At 34.4% G+C, this 17,985-nt stretch overlaps 1 long non-coding RNA gene and 1 pseudogene across 1 annotated transcript in view; one reads left to right on the top strand and one right to left on the bottom strand.

The window, feature by feature from the left end:
* Positions 1 to 1,447: 1,447 nt before the first annotated feature.
* On the bottom strand, positions 1,448 to 2,457 carry LOC108361724 (uncharacterized; annotated as a pseudogene).
* Positions 2,458 to 4,628: 2,171 nt separating this feature from the next.
* Positions 4,629 to 17,985, top strand: part of LOC108361727 (uncharacterized) — a 21,013-nt gene continuing 7,656 nt past the window's right edge. The window contains exons 1-2 of the long non-coding RNA XR_001847350.1: positions 4,629 to 4,643; positions 9,985 to 9,990. This is a non-coding gene — a long non-coding RNA (uncharacterized LOC108361727). The remainder of the gene's footprint in view (positions 4,644 to 9,984; positions 9,991 to 17,985) is intronic.

Raw genomic sequence — 17,985 nt, 5'->3', positions numbered from 1 at the left:
AATCGTTACTAGATAAGTTAACGGCCCTAACACTTTTTTAGTATGTATGTATAAAAGCGTAAGGAACATACAATACATATATATATATACATATACATATATCAGTATTTCTTAGTTTAAAAATTCTTCTCTTACTTAAAAAAAAATTAGATCAAATTAAGCATATAGCCCTGTTTCATGCCAAGGATGAATAAATTCTCCAAAGGGCTAAAAAAAGAGCTAGGGGCAATTTTAAATTTATGTGGCCAAAAAAAAGTATGTGGGAGCTAAAGCTAGCCACCAAAGGGCTTAAACGGCAACACTGGTTACCACTATTTTTCTACAAAGTTTTAAATTTGGACTTATATGAAAATATAAATGTGTTTCAAGAAACCTATATTTATATATTTTATATACCTCAAGGATGACGTTACACACGACCCAAAGATAATATGAGGTATTTGGCAGCTTTTGTATGCACATTAGACTGCATCACCCCACATACAAAAAAAAAACGGTACTGTTTTTCCATTGGAATTATAAAATCTATTATATTTTAAGACGTCCACCGAAATATTTCCGAAAAATATTAAGATTTAAGTGAGCTGGACCGATTTGAAAATACCTCAAAAAATGGAGTTTTTTATGAATAAAAATAGTTTCTTAAAGAAGTTTTTTGAAAAAATTCCCTTAAATGACAAAACGGCTTAAGCTTAAAAAATTACATAAAAATATTAAATAAAAAAAAAATTTTACGGAATCGTAATAATGAAAAGGAGCCCAAAGTCATTTAAGACGTAACTTTTCCGTACAAGACTCTTAAGTGACTAATGCATGACATTCGCTACGGGGGAATGACTTTTTTTCGCACACAAATAAAAAGAGTGGGAAAATACCTTTCTACCGAGATCCCATAAGTCTAAATCAGAATAGTTTTGGCCCAGTTATTTAAGTTTTTCGTAAATCAATCTTCGAAAAAAGTAAAAAAACAAAAATCTCATTATTACGATTCCGTTGAAAAGATTATAAAATATTTTTATGTAGATTTTTTAAGCTTAATCTGTTTTGTCATCTGAGGGGACCTTTCTCAAAAAGTTGTTTAAGAAACTATTTTTATTCATATAAAACTCCGTTTTTGGAGGTATTTTCAAATCGGGCCAGTTCACTTAAATCTTAATATTTTTCCGAAATATTTTGGTGGACGTCTTAATATATAATACATTCTTTAATCCCGGCGGAAAAACCGCAACTTTTTTTGGTGATGCAGTCTAATGTACATATGTCGCTCCTGTGCGCCGGTTTGAGAGGCACGTGAATGTAGTTCCTGTGTAGCCTGCAAAATTTGCTAAATTGTATATAACGAAAGCGTCAGCTCCTCGGAGTCTTCAGTAACAATGTATTAAAACCCATTTTATCCAATTTTGTCAGCGTTCTCTGGATTGGCATGAATGTTTGTATGAAGGACTCGCTATCGATTTGCTAGAATGCCAAATACACTTTCGATATTTACACGAGCTTTTGATAAAGCTTTGTTAAATGCTGTTTTATCCGGAGATAAGAAATGACCAGGAAAAGGTCGCATACAATTTTTTTTATGGGAAAGGCATTATCGGCAACAAAGTAATGGGGAAAGTTCATTGAAGTATAAGGTAAAGGTCGGTCCGGTGGCATTTCCAAGGTTCCGTTTAAAATTCTTTTACCAAAGGCGGTTCTACTAAATATACCGCCATCGCTTTGAGAACCAAATGATCCAACGCTAACATAGGTGAACACATAGTTGGCATCACAAGTCGCTAATAGTGTGATGCTTAACCTTTTTTTATAATTAACATAAAGTGAGCCACTTTTTCTTGGACGGAACATATTAATATGCTTGCCATCAATTGCTCCCACTCAATTTGGCATTCCAGGTTTTATGAAAAAATCATCAGCAATTTTCCGCAGTTCTGTGGCATTTGGTGGAGAAACGTAAATAGAACCGAGCTCAACCCACAGTGTATCACATACTTCATAAATTATTTTTCGCACAGTTGAAATGCCAAGCTTATACGCCCAAGCCAGAACTTGTACATTACATCCTTGAGCCAAATACCTGTAACATAAAATTTTGGCGTGTGTTTTAACCTTGGAAAGTCATTCTTCGTCGATTCGACGAACCGACAGGGACGGCGTTCAAGGATTAAAAATCAGTAGTCATATTTTAGATGCAGTAAGACTTGCAGGTTTCAGAGAACCTGGTCCGAAGTTATAGGAACAGCGTTCTGCCATGTGTAAGACATAGCTTAAAAACACCGGGAACGTTTTCCTGTAACTTTGGACAAAAACCTGCAAACCTTACCGAATCTAGAACGCTAATATTAATACTTACAAAAGCGTTACCGATAACCGTGATTCAACTCCAATTGGGGGTCGACGAGATATTCGGTGTAATTTTTCTCTTAACATTGAAAGAAGTAAATTGTATGTTGCAACTGACATGCAAGTAGCTTTGAAAAAAACGCTCCTCATCTTGTGCTTCCAACTGTTTAGCACAAGGTTTGATAAACCCCAGCTCTTCGCGCGATATATTCAGTGGTCGTACCCACCAGCGTCGTTTTTTTCACATTTTGACCGCCTTGTATTTTGCGTGGGCTTTTTTTACACATTCGATGTGCTTTATGGCAATTATAGTAAATTTTTAAAATAGTTCTTGAAGCTCCATTTCGCGTAAAACAACGAAACAAACACAAAAATACTTTTAAACGTGGAATTTTCTTGAATATGTAGGACCAGGGACTCTTGCTAGCTTTTAAATGCCAGAAGAATTTTTCTCTCCCATTTTTATACACAAACACAAACAAATTGCAAACACAAATCTATCACTTTAACTAGCAAATGCACATGAAATTTATTAATATTTTCCGGAAATTTCTAAAAAGTGCGGCGTTTGCGTTTACGAGATTTGCAAATTTTTTCAGCGTATAGCGTCAATTCTTTTGTGGTGACAGGTGACATTTCTTTGGTTGGCATTTCGCTAACTTCAATGTAAGCCGCTCACCGCATGCCCTTTATGTATTTACAGCATATATGTATTGGCTTATAAACCGTAATTCCCAACTATCAACTGACAACAAACTTCTGCTGTACTCAACTGTCATAAAACCGCTTAGGACCTACAGTATTCAGCTGTGGGGCAGCGCAACAAACTCAAATATTGAAATACTATAAAGGTTCCTATCAAAAACTCTTCGAATGATTGTTAACGCACCTCAAATCATTACTAATGACCAACTGCATCGGGATCTTAAAATTGCCACTATCAAGGAAAAAATTAAGAAATATGCTACATCTTATAACCTGAGACTACAAAGCTGTACTAACCCACTAATAGAGGAGCTGGTATCTACCTCAATTATTTTTACCCGCCTAAAGTGGAAGTCAACAAAAGATCTTCTAAGCGCTGACCTCGTACAAGAAATGGCTGTACCAATGGGTGCATTCCATAAACGCCAATTAAAAATTAATTTATACTTTTATATGTATACTAGCAGACTCGGCGAACTTCGTCCCGCCCAAAATAAATTTTTTATAACTTTCATGAGCATGAAATGGTATTATAACTTTGGTCCGATGTTTGTAAGTACCAGAATAAGAAGAGATAGACCCATTAAAATGTACCCTTAAATGATCAAAACGTCGAGCTGAGTCGATTTAGCCATGTCCGTCTGTCGGTCTGTTTGTATGCAATCTAGTCTCTCAGTTTTCGAGATATCCGGATGAAATTTGGTAGGTGGGTGTATTTTTATAATTCATTAATCATTTGTCGGAACCGGAAGAATCGGACCACATAACATATAGCTCCTATACAACTGATTGTTCAGATATGAGACTTTTCGTTATAACTTCTCCATTTATGCAGCTGGGAACATGACATTTCGTAATATTTCCACCCGTTGTCAAACAAATACTTACAGTGAAAATGGCGAAGATTGGGTTGCTATAACCTATAGGCTCCATACAACTGATTGTTCAGTTATGAGAATTTTCGTTATAACTCCTCCATTTATGCAGCTGGGAACATGACATTTCGTAATATTTCCACCCGTTGTCAAACAAATACTTACAGTGAAAATGGCGAAGATTGGGTTGCTATAACCTATAGGCTCCATACAACTGATTGTTCAGATGCGAGATTCTTTGTTATAACTTCTCCATATATGCAGCTAGAAACATGAAATTTCGCAATATTTTCACTAATTACCAACAGAAAGTTTACAGTAAAATTAACAAAGAGCGGGTCACTGTAACCTATTTATATCCTCTATACAACTGATTGTTCAGATATGGGGTTTTATTATACAACTCCTTTGTTTGGACTGCTAAAACAGATAAATTTCGTAAGCAATTCTATAAATAATAATGCAAAGTCTACTGAGAAAATCGGCAAAATCTATGCTGTATAAGCTTTATCTCTGAACCCTCTGATTGTTCAGATCCCAGTTATTACGATATATCTCCTTTATGTAGGAGTCTAAACCCATTAAATTATGTTACCGGTTTACATAGCGATCACACAGCAGTGAAAATCATTTAGATTTGTGCTATATAAGGTATATTTTCCATACCTCTGATTGTTTAGATATGGTTTTTCATAAATATACGTATCTCCTCAATCTATGTATTCTGTAAATATATAATTTTTTTCAAATACAGTAATCTGTTAAAGTAAAATTTTTAGATGTTCATGAAAGGTATGAAGCCTTCGGCATAGCCGAAGACAGCGCTGCTCTTACTTGTTTATTGAAACTTTTTGGTCCAACATTTCACCAACAATTCCCGTTTACGATTTTCATTGGCACATTTATCTGCTAAGATTATGGTTTGGTGGTCAATTGCCGCTTTAAATTACCTAACGAAGGTGTTTTGTCCATGAAGAAGTTCTTGAAATTCTCCAATTGTGCAGCATTTCATAGCACGGTTAATCGCAAAACGAAATAAATTTGAAGAACGTTTCACTCTTCACACCCTGGCGGCAACAATGATCCGGTTCTATAGTGAATCTATCCTAGAAACCTTAAAGTACAGTTGGTGGGGATTTCAAAATGGGTGCGTATCATTGTTTTACAGAAATGCAATATATATACATATACATACTTATTTCTGACGAAATAACATAAAAGCTTAAACGCATAATAATAGATATTGGCAAATCAGATCCATTAAGTCACTAAGTCAGAGACCCACTCAAACACACACAAAAAATGTCGATTGCATATATACCAATTGACAGCATAAAGCCTATAGAATGTGTTAAAGAGATGAGTGAAAATTACTAGTATTACCTACCTGTTCATACCTGTCAACACGACAGTTAGGCCAGGAAAAAAGTGCCGTGCAGTGTTGCCACAAAAAATGTACCCAATTCCTCAAAAACCAATGAAAAATCCTCAAAATCCGAACAAATTGCTAAAAAATGTATAATAATAATTATTTACATTCTCCAATTCAGTTGGTATATTTGGTCTTGCGGTTCAAACAAAGTATCACCATTATTTTTTATGCCTTGGTTTGTATATAATATTGCTGCAACTATATCAGCGCTCAATCTGGTCCTCAAGTCAGTCCTACACATATTTAAACTACTAAATATACGTTCTACTGAAGCATTAGAAGAGGGCTATGTTAGTAATGCAGATATATTTTTTTAATTGGGAAATTTATATTAACCTGAAGAATCTTTTAATTCAAAAACTTGCTTCCTATAATTTTCTGGATCTAATGAAGAATCAATATGAATATCCTTATGATCGAACAATGCGTGTTCTCTCCATTCGCTATCGAGATTTTGCAAGTTCAAAATAAGTTGAAAATATAACGATGGAATGAAAAAAGTTATCGATAACATATTGAATATTTAGCAGAAAATGCAGATGTGCTTAAGAGCGAAAAACACCACACAAGCGGCTTGATAAACCAAGCGAAATATCCCTTTTCTTAAAGCTATTTATGTTGTGGTATGTGGGTGTTTGAAGGTTTGACATGCCGTTTAAGGAAAATGTGAACAAAATTTTTTGATTTTCTGGCCGCCATGTTGACGTTTGATCAAACGATATAATAAAATCGCCTCATTCGCAACGGAATTTTCATTGAATTGGGACGCAAGAGAGAAAAATCGAAGAAATCCAAACCCTTTTACATTGTGAACCGGAAAAAAAACTAAAATTCTTTGCTTGAACGAGTCATGTTTGCATTGTGTATAGCGCAATGGGAAAAGTAGGTTTGGAAATATGTGGTGTATTTCGCTCTTTATAAAACTTCCGAAATTTGCAGAGCGATTTAACGACTCTGTTGTGTAAAACATAGTTGCATTTGTTATCTGCAAATATATCGAGAGAAAATTCCTCAAAATAAAGATCTTCAAAAAATACTCAAGCGCACCCAAATTTCCTCTCGTTTAGAGGAATTACTCACAAAGTGGTCACACTGCATTCTATAGGCCTAATACTTTCGATTGGTATATAATTTGTTCATTAAACAAATGAGTACAAAATTAAAAAAATTATAATAATTTTTCAAAATTTAATTAAAAATATCCTGGCCAGGATTTTTCAGCCAACCCACTCGCGAAATATTTCCTAACACGTTAAATTTCATACAAAGTAGATTTCATCCATTAAACAGATGGGTGAAGCTCGTGCCTTTGTCGGATCTTAGACTAATAGAGATGTTGAGACAAATTGCTCAATGTATTACGTACAGATTGCAATAAAAAAATGGATTCAAAAAAACAAAAAAAAAACTTCCCAGGATGTACACCATATTTCAAGACAGATCGGACTGAACATAGTAGGAAAATAAACAGAGAAAACTGGTAAGTCGCTAAGGAAATATGCTCTGAGCCCTAACTCTGGTGGGCGGTGAACAATTTTAAACAACGCAAGTCGCCGGGAGCGGATGGATTATTCCCTGGCATACAACAGCAGGGCTTAGAATGCGTCACTGAAAAGCTATTAAACGTAGTTAGAAATAGAGCAGCACTGGGTTATATCGCTAGCTTAGAGTGAAAAATTGCTAAGTCCATTTTTTATGAAAACTCATATTTTGATACAGGAGGCTAGGGAAATTAAAAATGTATCGTTTCGAAAAAGATAATGGTCCTTGTTTTATGTTTTCTCGCTAATATTTAATGGAAGGAAAATTTGCTTATTTCAAAAAAAGGTTATTTCGAAAAGGCCAATTTAGTACGAAATCTTTTAATAAAGATGGAATCCCTCTGATTCGTATGGAGTTTTGCTTTGCTTTAAGCAGGCAAAATGTTGTATTAAAAGTTTTGCGAAATACTTGAAAAAAACATGGCTATGATAAAATCAGGGACCGCAAATAACGATTATCCTTTGAAATTTCAACTCAAAAAATCACGCGGAAAGAGAAATGCTACGTGCATAAGGAGTAAACCAATATATTTCTTATTACTCGGAGTACCTTCAGTGGCACTGATTTTTATTTTTTAATTTTTACTTATAAAAATCAAGTTTAATCATTATATTTTGAGTTTTATTTTTTACTCAGAAAATAATCGTTATGTTTTGAGTTTTATTTTTTGATCGGAAAATAATGGTTACGTTTTAAGTTTTATTTTTTGCTCGGAAAATAATCGTTACGTTTTAAGTTTTATTTTTTGCTCGGAAAATAATCGTTATATTATTTGCTCAGAAAATAAAACTTAATTTGTGCGTATGCGCATGCGTGAATAGACAGGGGGCGGCTGCATTGAACCTTTAACGCCACTGTGGAGTGGGTAATGAAAATACAGATACCAGGGCAGAAACAAAAAGAACCACATTTCTAAAGAAAAAGTGCAAAAAAGCGCATACGCATACGCAAAAATTAAGTTTTATTTTCTAAGCAAAAAATAAAACTCAAGAAATAACTATTATTTTCCGAGCAAAAAATAAAATTTAAACCTTAACGATTATTTTCCGTGCAAAAAATTAAACTTAAAACGTAACATTATTTTCAGAGCAAAAAATAAAACTTAAAACGTAGCCATTATTTTCCCAGCAAAAAATAAAACTCAAAACGTAACCATTATATTCCGAGCAAAAAATAAAACTTAAAACGTAACCATTATTTTCCGAGCAAAAAATAAAACTTAAGACGTAACGATTATTTTTCGAGCAAAAAATAAAACTCAGTTAATAACGACTAAAAAGTGATTTTTATAATAAAACTTATAACCGTTACAGTCCCTGGATAAAATGGCTATAAGGACTTTTCATTCTAACTAGCGATATATCAAATGCCTGGAGAAAAGCGAAGGTAGTTTTCATCCCGAAGGTCCTCGTAGCCTAGATAGATTGATAGCTCTGCACCAGAATTGTAGAATTCAAACCGCTATGAATAATATCGTTGTAGGCAGAACACGGGTTGTACATATGGTTGCCACAATTGGTACCAAAATTGGTAACTTTTAAACGGTTTGGTAACTTGGTAACTTTTATCTCATTTTGGTAACTTTTGCAACTAAACATCTATTTGCATTACTAGAAAGAAATGCGTTATGTTTTGAATGTGCGTAATTATATAAACCCTTCGAGTTTCAGTGGCAGCACTACTGACACTTCTACAAAATTACTTCGATTAAATTAGAGTCATCCCATATTCGAATACTGGAAATATTTGAATTACAGTGGCAGCACCAAGGCACTATGGGAAATTTGCGCCTATTTTGTGGCCAGAAGTCAATTTACTGACTTGCTTAAAATTATTATTTTTTTGTGTTATCTTACAGAGAATACTTCATAGTAAAAAACTGTATACCCTGTTTTTCGATAAATCGATTTACCGTTGATTTGGTAACCCTCAAACAGATACGTTTCGAAATTTTCTGTAAACGAAAAATGTGTAGCTTGATTTTGTGCCACTTTCAAATGCGTGTATCTCGTAATCTATTTGCTGCTTTTCAAAAGTGAAAAGTAGAAAGAAAGAGTGACGGTTAGCAGAATATTCACCGATTAAAACTTGTATTATAGCTTAAAGCTTGTGCCAAAGAGACGTCCGCATTTAAGTGACTTTAAAGTGAAATTGTACAATTAAAAAAAAAGTTTATTTAGTGTTTAAAAAAAATGTTTAAAAACGTTTAAGAAAACTCATCATAAATCGGTAGAATAGTCCCCGATCTCTTATTTTCCCATAATCTTATGCTGCGATTTTGTGAGAGATTAATGAAATTATAATTTTTCTTAGGTAACTACTTAGTACAAAATCATGAGTTTTATGAAATAATTCACGGTGTAATAATTTCAAAATTGGAAAAAAACATATCCGATAACAAGGAGAAAGTTTTAAGATTAAGGTCAGTGGAGGATTCGAGTCGATATTTAAAATAGAACATACGAGGCGTCTGTTTATTGTGTTGGGGTCCACTGGACCCCGTGTGACCATTTCGCTATTTTTTGGAGTTGTGACCATTTCGTGTTAATTTTTGCGAGGCAAGGCCACTACTTCTAGTCCTACTACTGGGCCAAGTTTTAAATTGATATCTCAACTTCTAGAATTTTGGCCACAAAATAGGGTAAAATTTCCCATAGTGCAAGGGCTGCACTTCTAAATGAACTTTCGAATTTTTGCGATAAATTTTGAATTCTACCCTCTCACATTTTAATACTGGCCATCTGGCAATTTTTGGTAAGGTACATAAATCGTTTTGATACTCCGGCAAAAAAAAATGTCGCGTGCTTTTTACCAGACCAACCTACCGACATGTACCGTCATATATTTCGACGTACAGTAAATTATGAAAAACCGCCACTTTTTTTTTGTGTGCCGGTGCTATTATTCCGTGAGTCGTGGGTCCAAGTATCGACAAATTATAAAAATTTTTAATTTATTAAGTGCACAGTGTCGGGCTGTATGTGAAGAAGTGAAGATTTTGATAGTGAAGATTTGGTAACTTTTCTTAAGAGATTTTCGTAGAAAAAAATGTTGGCGAGTGGCAACCATGGTTGTGCACCGGATGGACTATAGAACATTGTCGACGGACTTCTCAACTACTGCTGGAGTCAATCGCTACTTTTGAACCGCTACTGCACCGACTCCTAGGTAAGTAACTACTTTATTAACACGTGGTAGTGCACATGGTAGTCCAGAGTCGAACCAGAATAGCGAAAATAATTCGCCCATAATTCATGCAAGTGACTACTTTAGCAACTTCCGGTAGTGCAGAGAGAGCCGATGGTGACTACCGCTTATGACATTGCCTTGTAAAAGTAATCGCTGAAATAAAATCAAGTAGTCGTTCGGTAATTGACGGAGATTACCAGGTAGCTGCCGATTCATCAGTCCTGTAGTAGCACCCCCGTACTGCAAGTGAGCGGTGGTCGCGTGATTTGTAAAGCTTAAATTTAAATTTGCGTGAGCTAATCTTGCGCAGTGATGCCGCAACCCCTCACAATAGGTGTGAATATGTTTTTTTTTAAATAACTTCGATACCGCTGCAGATATCGATGTTTTTCAAAATCGTATTCTGCGTATTTTATGTCTGTCATGTTGGCGCTTATCTCTCATTGTTTAAAAAATACTTATATCACAAAATATTGTGCAAAAATATGTCTTTTTACATTTTTTGCAAAAAAAAACTCGAAACCCACAAAAGACATCGCAAGTACGCACGAGAGCTTTTTTGTAGCTGGATAAATTTCAAACATCCTAGTTACAAATATTTATTGTGTAATAAATCGTTTTAACAATATATATATAATGATCAGAAGCAGAGACGTTCCAAATACATTTTGCCCGATAGCAATATAACCAGAGAACGTATGTATATGAATGAGAAGGCGCATTTTCAGTGTGAACTAATTGTCGCCAAAAATTTTGAGTTGCGGTCGAGCAAATATACCACTCGTCGACGAAATGCAGCACTCGTCGACGGAATGTCGGCTGCCACCATACCAAAGATTTTTCCGTGCCACCACACTTCGACGAAATTTACCATAGTTCAAAGCAAAATGAAAAAATAAGAACGAAAAACGAAAGAGGAACAGAAATATAATAAGCACTAGACAAAGGAGGTGCTTGCGAAGGCAGGCGCGTGCTTGTGTCGGATCAAAACGAAATCTAAAATAAAAATGGAAGTCAGAAAGACAAGTGTTGAGAAAGAAGCGGGAAACGGGGAAAGGAGCGGGCTTTTGTACATTTGCTTGCTTGCCGAAAATATATTTGCCTGAAATCGATTTGCTGATTGCAAATTGATTTATGCAAACATGTATGCATTTTTCTATTTCAGCTAAGTTGATAAGATTTTCTTTAAGCAATATTTTGACTTTTTTCCACAATCGTCTAAAGTCATGTAAAATGGACCTTTTTATAAAACTATTTAATTCTAATAAAATATTATATAATATACATATATAATATTATAAAACTATAAAATAAATGCATGCATAGAAGTTGAAATTATTCTTATAGAAATGAAATTATTCTTACTATATGTAATATGTACTGTTTAGGCGCGTCTGCTAACACCAGGCGCCTAAATACATGCTATGTACTGCTGCATGTGCAAAAATTTCCTTTATGCAATTTAGGAAATTTTTGCACATGCACTTCTCAACTGCGATGTAATTGAACTTTCTTAAGTTCTAATTAGATGGCACTTCAAAGTATGCTCGGCCTAGTCTAATGCATCCTCCGGACACTGCTTCCGGAGCATTTTGCGGACTCTGCATGACTTGAAACCATGCAGAGGTGGCAAACGAACTTTGCCATTGGCCACAGTGCCTACCCACCATTTTTGAACCAATAAATATTTTTTTTTATAAATACATACATGCAAATACTGGTCTCCCCTCTCACTGAGTTATTCATGTACTCAAATACAATAATAACTATTTAATTCATAAACGCATTCGCATATTTCTCAAGGTAAAGATCATTCATTCATCAATCAATCAGCAGCACATATCCCCGTAGATTCATCATCCTTAAGCGCAACTTTGTCAATCCGACACAAATATTCTAAAATGTAAAATTGAAGAAATCTCGGCCAACCAAGTGAAAAGCGGCACATATTTCTCTATATCCAGTAAAATAAGTTATCTCGAACTTTGGTAATTTTTGGAAAACACTCTATTTCTGTGTTCCATACCAATATTTCAATCATTAACCAATATTTTAAGGTGACATTTTAATAAACAGTTAATAAAAGTAAACGTTTTATGCAGGAAAAAACAATATTTTTTAAAATAAAATCAAAACTTTTAAAATCACAAACGTATGTGGTTTTATCGCAAGTTCACAAATGTAACGTGGCAACTTAGCTCGTTTTCACATTTTTCGGTCCAAAATTATAAAATTTTTGTTCATGACGCGCCACGATTTTTGTACAGGTGGGTCGAAGTACCTTGAACACCATTTGTATAAATGCAAAAAAATTATTTTATTTATTTTTTAATTTTAACAATTTCTATGCTTCAAAGCGTTTATAAATATATATTTATATATATCCACAGATTATTTTAAATTTTTTTCATCCGTAACTAAATGTTCAGTACCATAAAAAGATTCAAACACATTATAGTACAACCAATGCGATGTCCAAGCTAGTGCTACTCCGCTGTACATGTGTATATGTATGCATGCATGGATGCGTGTAAAAATGTCAATTCAAGTTTGCGTTTAACCCATTTGAGCGGACATAGTTGTTTTAGGTCCAGCTGTTAATAACACACTATTTTACAACGCTTTTTATGTTTAATCTTCGTGAAAGTTACATGTATCGTCGAAAACATGGTTACATGCAGAATTTTAAATTAATTATTACTACTCTCCATACAAAATGTACAAGTATTGCTTTATTAAATGCAAACTTATGCGAAAATCTAAATATTTCGTAAATGTAGGGTTAATATGTTCGCGCACGTGCCAATCTGGAAATCGAAAGTTTTTCTATGCATCTGCAACGTGCTTATCTTAATATATAAAAATCCCGTGTCACTGTGTTCGTTAACACTAATCTCCGAAACCACTTAACCGATTGCAATGAAATTTTGTGGGTACGTATTGTTGGTTCCAAATTAAAAGATAGGATTGGTTTGAACCCGAGAAAAAATATACTTTTTTCATCGACATTTTTTCTATGCTTCTCGCAACGTTCTTAAAGATCCCATGTCGTGTTGGTTCCAACTTAAAAGATAGATAGTTTTGAACCTGAGAAAAAAAATATTTTTTTCATCGAAATTTTTTCTATGCATCTGCAACGTGCTTATTTTTTTGTGATATTCCAATCTGGAGATCGAAAGTTTTTCTATGCATCTGCAACGTGCTTATCTTAATATATAAATATCACGTCTCACTGTGTTCGTTTACGCTAATCTCCGAAACCGCTTAACCAATTTCAATGAAATTTTGTGGGTATGTATTGTTGGTTCCAACCAGGGATGTTGCGAATGTGGAATTTAAGACATCCGCGGATGCGAATGCGGATGCGGATGTCTACCTCCCATCTAACGGTAGTTTTCAGAAATAAGAAAAATACGATATTTTAATAACTACTGAAGCTTACTCACTCAAACTTGATATGTACAATCATTTTTAAACGAAAAATAAGAATATTATAAATTTTTTGAAAATGGGCGTTGGCACGCCCACTTATGATTACATGTGTATACCTTGGGAACCGCTCCACCAATTTCTCACAAACTTGGCGCAGTTGTTGGCCTCCATAAAATTTACAAAACGGCTGAAAATTTAAAAAATCTGATAATAACCACGCCCACATCGCGCATAACGGTAATTTAGAGAAATACGTAAGCTTCGATAAATCAGTAAATACTGAAGCTAATTTAAATATTCAAAATTGATGCTTGCAATAATTCTTTCGAAAAAATACGCTTATAATAAAATGTTGGAAAATGGGCGTGACCCCGCCCATTTAAGACCACATATGTGTATCTCGGTAACCGTTCGGTCAATGTGTACCAAACTCGGTGTGATTATTGGAGTTGCCCCATAAAGGCAAAACGTTGAAAGTTATTGAAATCTGAGTAAACTTACGACCACCTTTTTATGACGCTAATTTTACCCAAAATTGATACTAACAACAATCCCTTGAAAAGAAGTAACATGATTATGGAATTTTGGAAAATGGGAGTGATGCCGCCCACATATATCTATAAAAGTTTATCTCATTATGTCTAACTGAACGTTCTATCGAAGATGTTTGGAATAGACGTAAAACCACCACTGCTTACCATGTAGCGGTAGTTTTCGGAAAGGTGAAAAAACTGTATTGAATACTTGCATGGGCGTCGCCAGGATCGAGTTTAGGGGGGGCTCGATGTATAAAAAAATCCCAAAATTTTCATCTTTACACATTCATGTTTCTGGCATGTGGGGGACGATATGTACTTGCCAATTTGTTTTACAAAAATTATTTAAAAAGCAGACGTCTCGATTGCTCAGCAAACCGGTTAATAGTTTCTGCAATTATTTCACATTGATTCTCTAAAACAAATATTTGATGTATTCTTAAAATGCATATACCTAAAGGTAAATTTTATAGTAAATTAAACTAATAATAATAATAATATATTGGCGCTTACACATATGTCAGTGTTTGGCCGAGCTTCTCCTCCGACTTGTGGCGTGCGCCTTGATATTGTCACACAAAGCGGAGGGACCTACAGTTTTACGCCGACTCCAAACGGCGATTGTATTTTTATGAGAAGCTGTTTTTCATGGCAGAAATACAATCGGAGGTTTGCCATTGCCTGCCGACGGACGACCGCTGTTAAGAAAAAACCTTTTTTCTATATTTTTTGCGATGTTGCTTTGACCAGGGTTTGAACCCGGGTCCTGCGGAGTGGAAGCGCGCACTGCTTACCACTACACCACAGCGGCCGACAACACTAACTAACAATTAAACTAACAATTTATTAAAACTAGTAGTAACCTCGAAATACCGGTGAGTGCTTAGCTCAAATTTTATTTAAAGAACTTCGTGAAAGACAACAATTAATCTTGTATTGCTAGACACCTGATAACCCAGGATAATTTTTAAGTTCTTAAAAGACATTACTCTACTCTAAGCTTAGTGCAGTGGGCCATGAGAAAACCGTCATCCATGAGGTATAGTCCAACCTTTCACAATATCTTGTATTAGTCTTAATCTGAAACGCAATAATCACTGAAAATTGGCGCCGTTTTTGGTAAAAAGTATTTAATATCACACTTTCAAACTAAAGCTTTCTTAACCCTAGAAGCCTAATTTATTTGGGAGTAACGTAAAGCCTTAACATACGCCGTAGAGGCTTATGTACTTAAAAGATAACCTGTGATCTAAAATATACTTAGTCCTGCCATATTTTTTAAAGAATTTTGAAGTTGTGAGTTTGACTAATAATAAAACATAGTTTTATTAATAAAAACTATAACCACATTTATTTAAAACAACAAAATAAAAAGTAAATTTTGCGTTAAAATTAAAAAAATACCCATTCCATATACGCCTCGCAGACGTAGATTAGAGTTTTAGGGTTAACCCTTTCAGTACAAACATTCAACCACTCGTTATGAAAAATTTTTAATATGTATACCGGCTAATTTAGGATCGTTCATTTTAAAAATCACATACATAAATGTGTAAAGCTTTGAGGTTTGCGGTTATTCAGGGTCCTTTTTAATGGTCAGTGATATCCTAAGCGTTTAAAGCTATTTTTATTTTTTGCTTTCGTGAAATATATTTCAAAACTATGAATAATACCTAATAACTTTTCCGAATATTTTCCAAATTATATTACTCCCTATCGACTTTTCTGCCGCTTTTTAGTTTTTTGACAAACACGGTCAACTGCAACTGCAGCTTGCACTTTAGTTTGATCTATAGCTCAATTCTGTGGCTGCTACAGATCGGCCTAACTGAGTCGTATGATTGACGATTGGTACATTTGTACAGATTTGTACATTTTGGCAGTTACACAGTAGTGTTGTTTGCAAATTCTTTTACTGAGCTGAACACAAATTTCTAAAGAACACCACTCTGCGACTGCCAAAATATACAAATCTGTACAAATGTACCAATCGTGTGACACGGAACGACAATGGGCCGTATGAATAAAAATAAGTAATTGCTTTTTCTTCAAATTTCAGACCTTTTACTCAATTTATTCAAATAAAATTGAAGTAAAAGGTATGAAATTTCAAGCAAAAGCAATTTCTTAGTTTTTATTCATACGGCCCAATATTAGCCTGTTCCCGAATTCCATGATTTAGTGAGAATTTGTTCGCAAAATATATGATAAATGTGTGAAATGAAACGAATTCGGACTATTTCGGACTAAATCCTGGAGTACGGGAACAGGCTAGTTTTCTGTAGCTAACAGTGATACCATATGCAGATTAAAGGTGGTGTGTTCAATAAAAGGAGACAAACTTAATGTGTGGCCACAAAATCATAAAAGTTTTAAGATGGGAAGAGTTACCCTCGACTTGTGAATTAAAATCTATCACAATTTATACTAAGCTAAAAATAAAAGTACATTTTTTTTTTTTAAATTCGATGAAATCTTATCATTTTGATCCATATGGATCAAAACGGCAACACTAATGATATCCCAAAGTTAAAAAAAAAAATAACTAAAACCGAGACTTCTCTGCTTTTCGCATCGAAAGAGTTAAAAGAAGATAAGGCACTGGAAATGCAACATAAAGCTTTGCCATTGCTTGAATTCCGGCAACAAGTACCAGATTTAAAATATACGCTGTTGAAAACAGCTGCGTGCCGTATATTTTCAATTTTCGGTACAACATATAACTGTGAGTCTTTGTACTCTACAATGAAATTCGTAAAGTAAAAATACCGCTCACAATTAGTTGCTTTCGCGTACCTGTTAATTATTGAAAGTTATAAAAATTATCAGCTTTTTGTGTTCACGTACGTAAAAAACTTGCACAGTAGGGAACTTGAGAGAGCAAAATGACATTTCATTTGAGAGAAATCTGCTAGTTTCTGCTGGAAAAATTTTTGCCAACAGCAATTTGCCAACAAGAAAACAGCAGATCAAAAACAGCCGGTTGGAATTTACGCAAATCCCAAAATTGAATTTGATGCTTTGGAAGTTAAAATAGTGAAATGAGACTAATTAAACTTGTAAGAAGTAAGTTTAGTCAGTGAACTGTGTCAGGATAAGACTTCGGAATTTGTTTTCTTACGTTTTCAATTTTATACTTTTGAATGTAAACAAAATTTCTATCAGCTCAATCAAGTTAGCGGCGCTAAAATGAAAAAATGAAGAAAAAATTTGTTCGTATTATTGTGCTCATTGTGTGCTATTTTCGGCCACTTTTCGTTTTTTTTTGTGCTCCGACCATTTGGTAAATAATTAAGACTTTGCTAAGTTAACCGTAGCTTAGCAAAACATTCATTCAATGAAGTATTTTTACTACTTTTCCGGGCTTATTTTTTTTGTGCTTTTTATGGGCTTTAAAAATATTGCCCGGTTAACATTGAAAAACCGTTTGACGCCACGCTAGCTAACCCACTTCTTAAACTTTGGTCGAACACGGATAAATAGTATTGAGGAATTACGTGCTATTTTTGGGCTTTTTAGAGTCACCTAAATAATTATAGGAGCTCATCCAGTTTCCGAGATAATTAAGACTTTGCTGGGTTGACTGTAACTTAGCAAAACATCCATCCAGTGAAGACTTTTTACTGCTTATCTGGGTTTATTATTTTGTGCTTTTTATGTGCTTTGCAAATATCGTTAAACATTGAAAAATCGCTAAAAATATTGCCCAGTAAACATTGAAAAATCGCTTGACGTCACGGTAGCCGACCAACTTTATAAATTTTGGTCGAACACAGATATATATTGCTGAGGAATTAGGTGATATTAAGGGGCTTTTTAGGGCCGCCAAAATTATTTAAGGTGCTCAGTCAGTTTCCGGGATAATTAAGACTTTACTGGGTTAAATGTAACATAGAAAAACATCTATTATGTGAAGACTTTTTGTTTAAAGTTTCAA

The sequence above is a fragment of the Rhagoletis zephyria genome, unplaced genomic scaffold (assembly GCF_001687245.7).
Source record: "Rhagoletis zephyria isolate East Lansing unplaced genomic scaffold, Rhagoletis_zephyria_1.1 Rzeph_scaffold_00829, whole genome shotgun sequence".
NCBI classification, from domain to species: domain Eukaryota; kingdom Metazoa; phylum Arthropoda; class Insecta; order Diptera; family Tephritidae; genus Rhagoletis; species Rhagoletis zephyria.
Note: the sequence above shows the minus strand (reverse complement) of the source record. Positions and strands in the feature narration are given on the sequence as shown.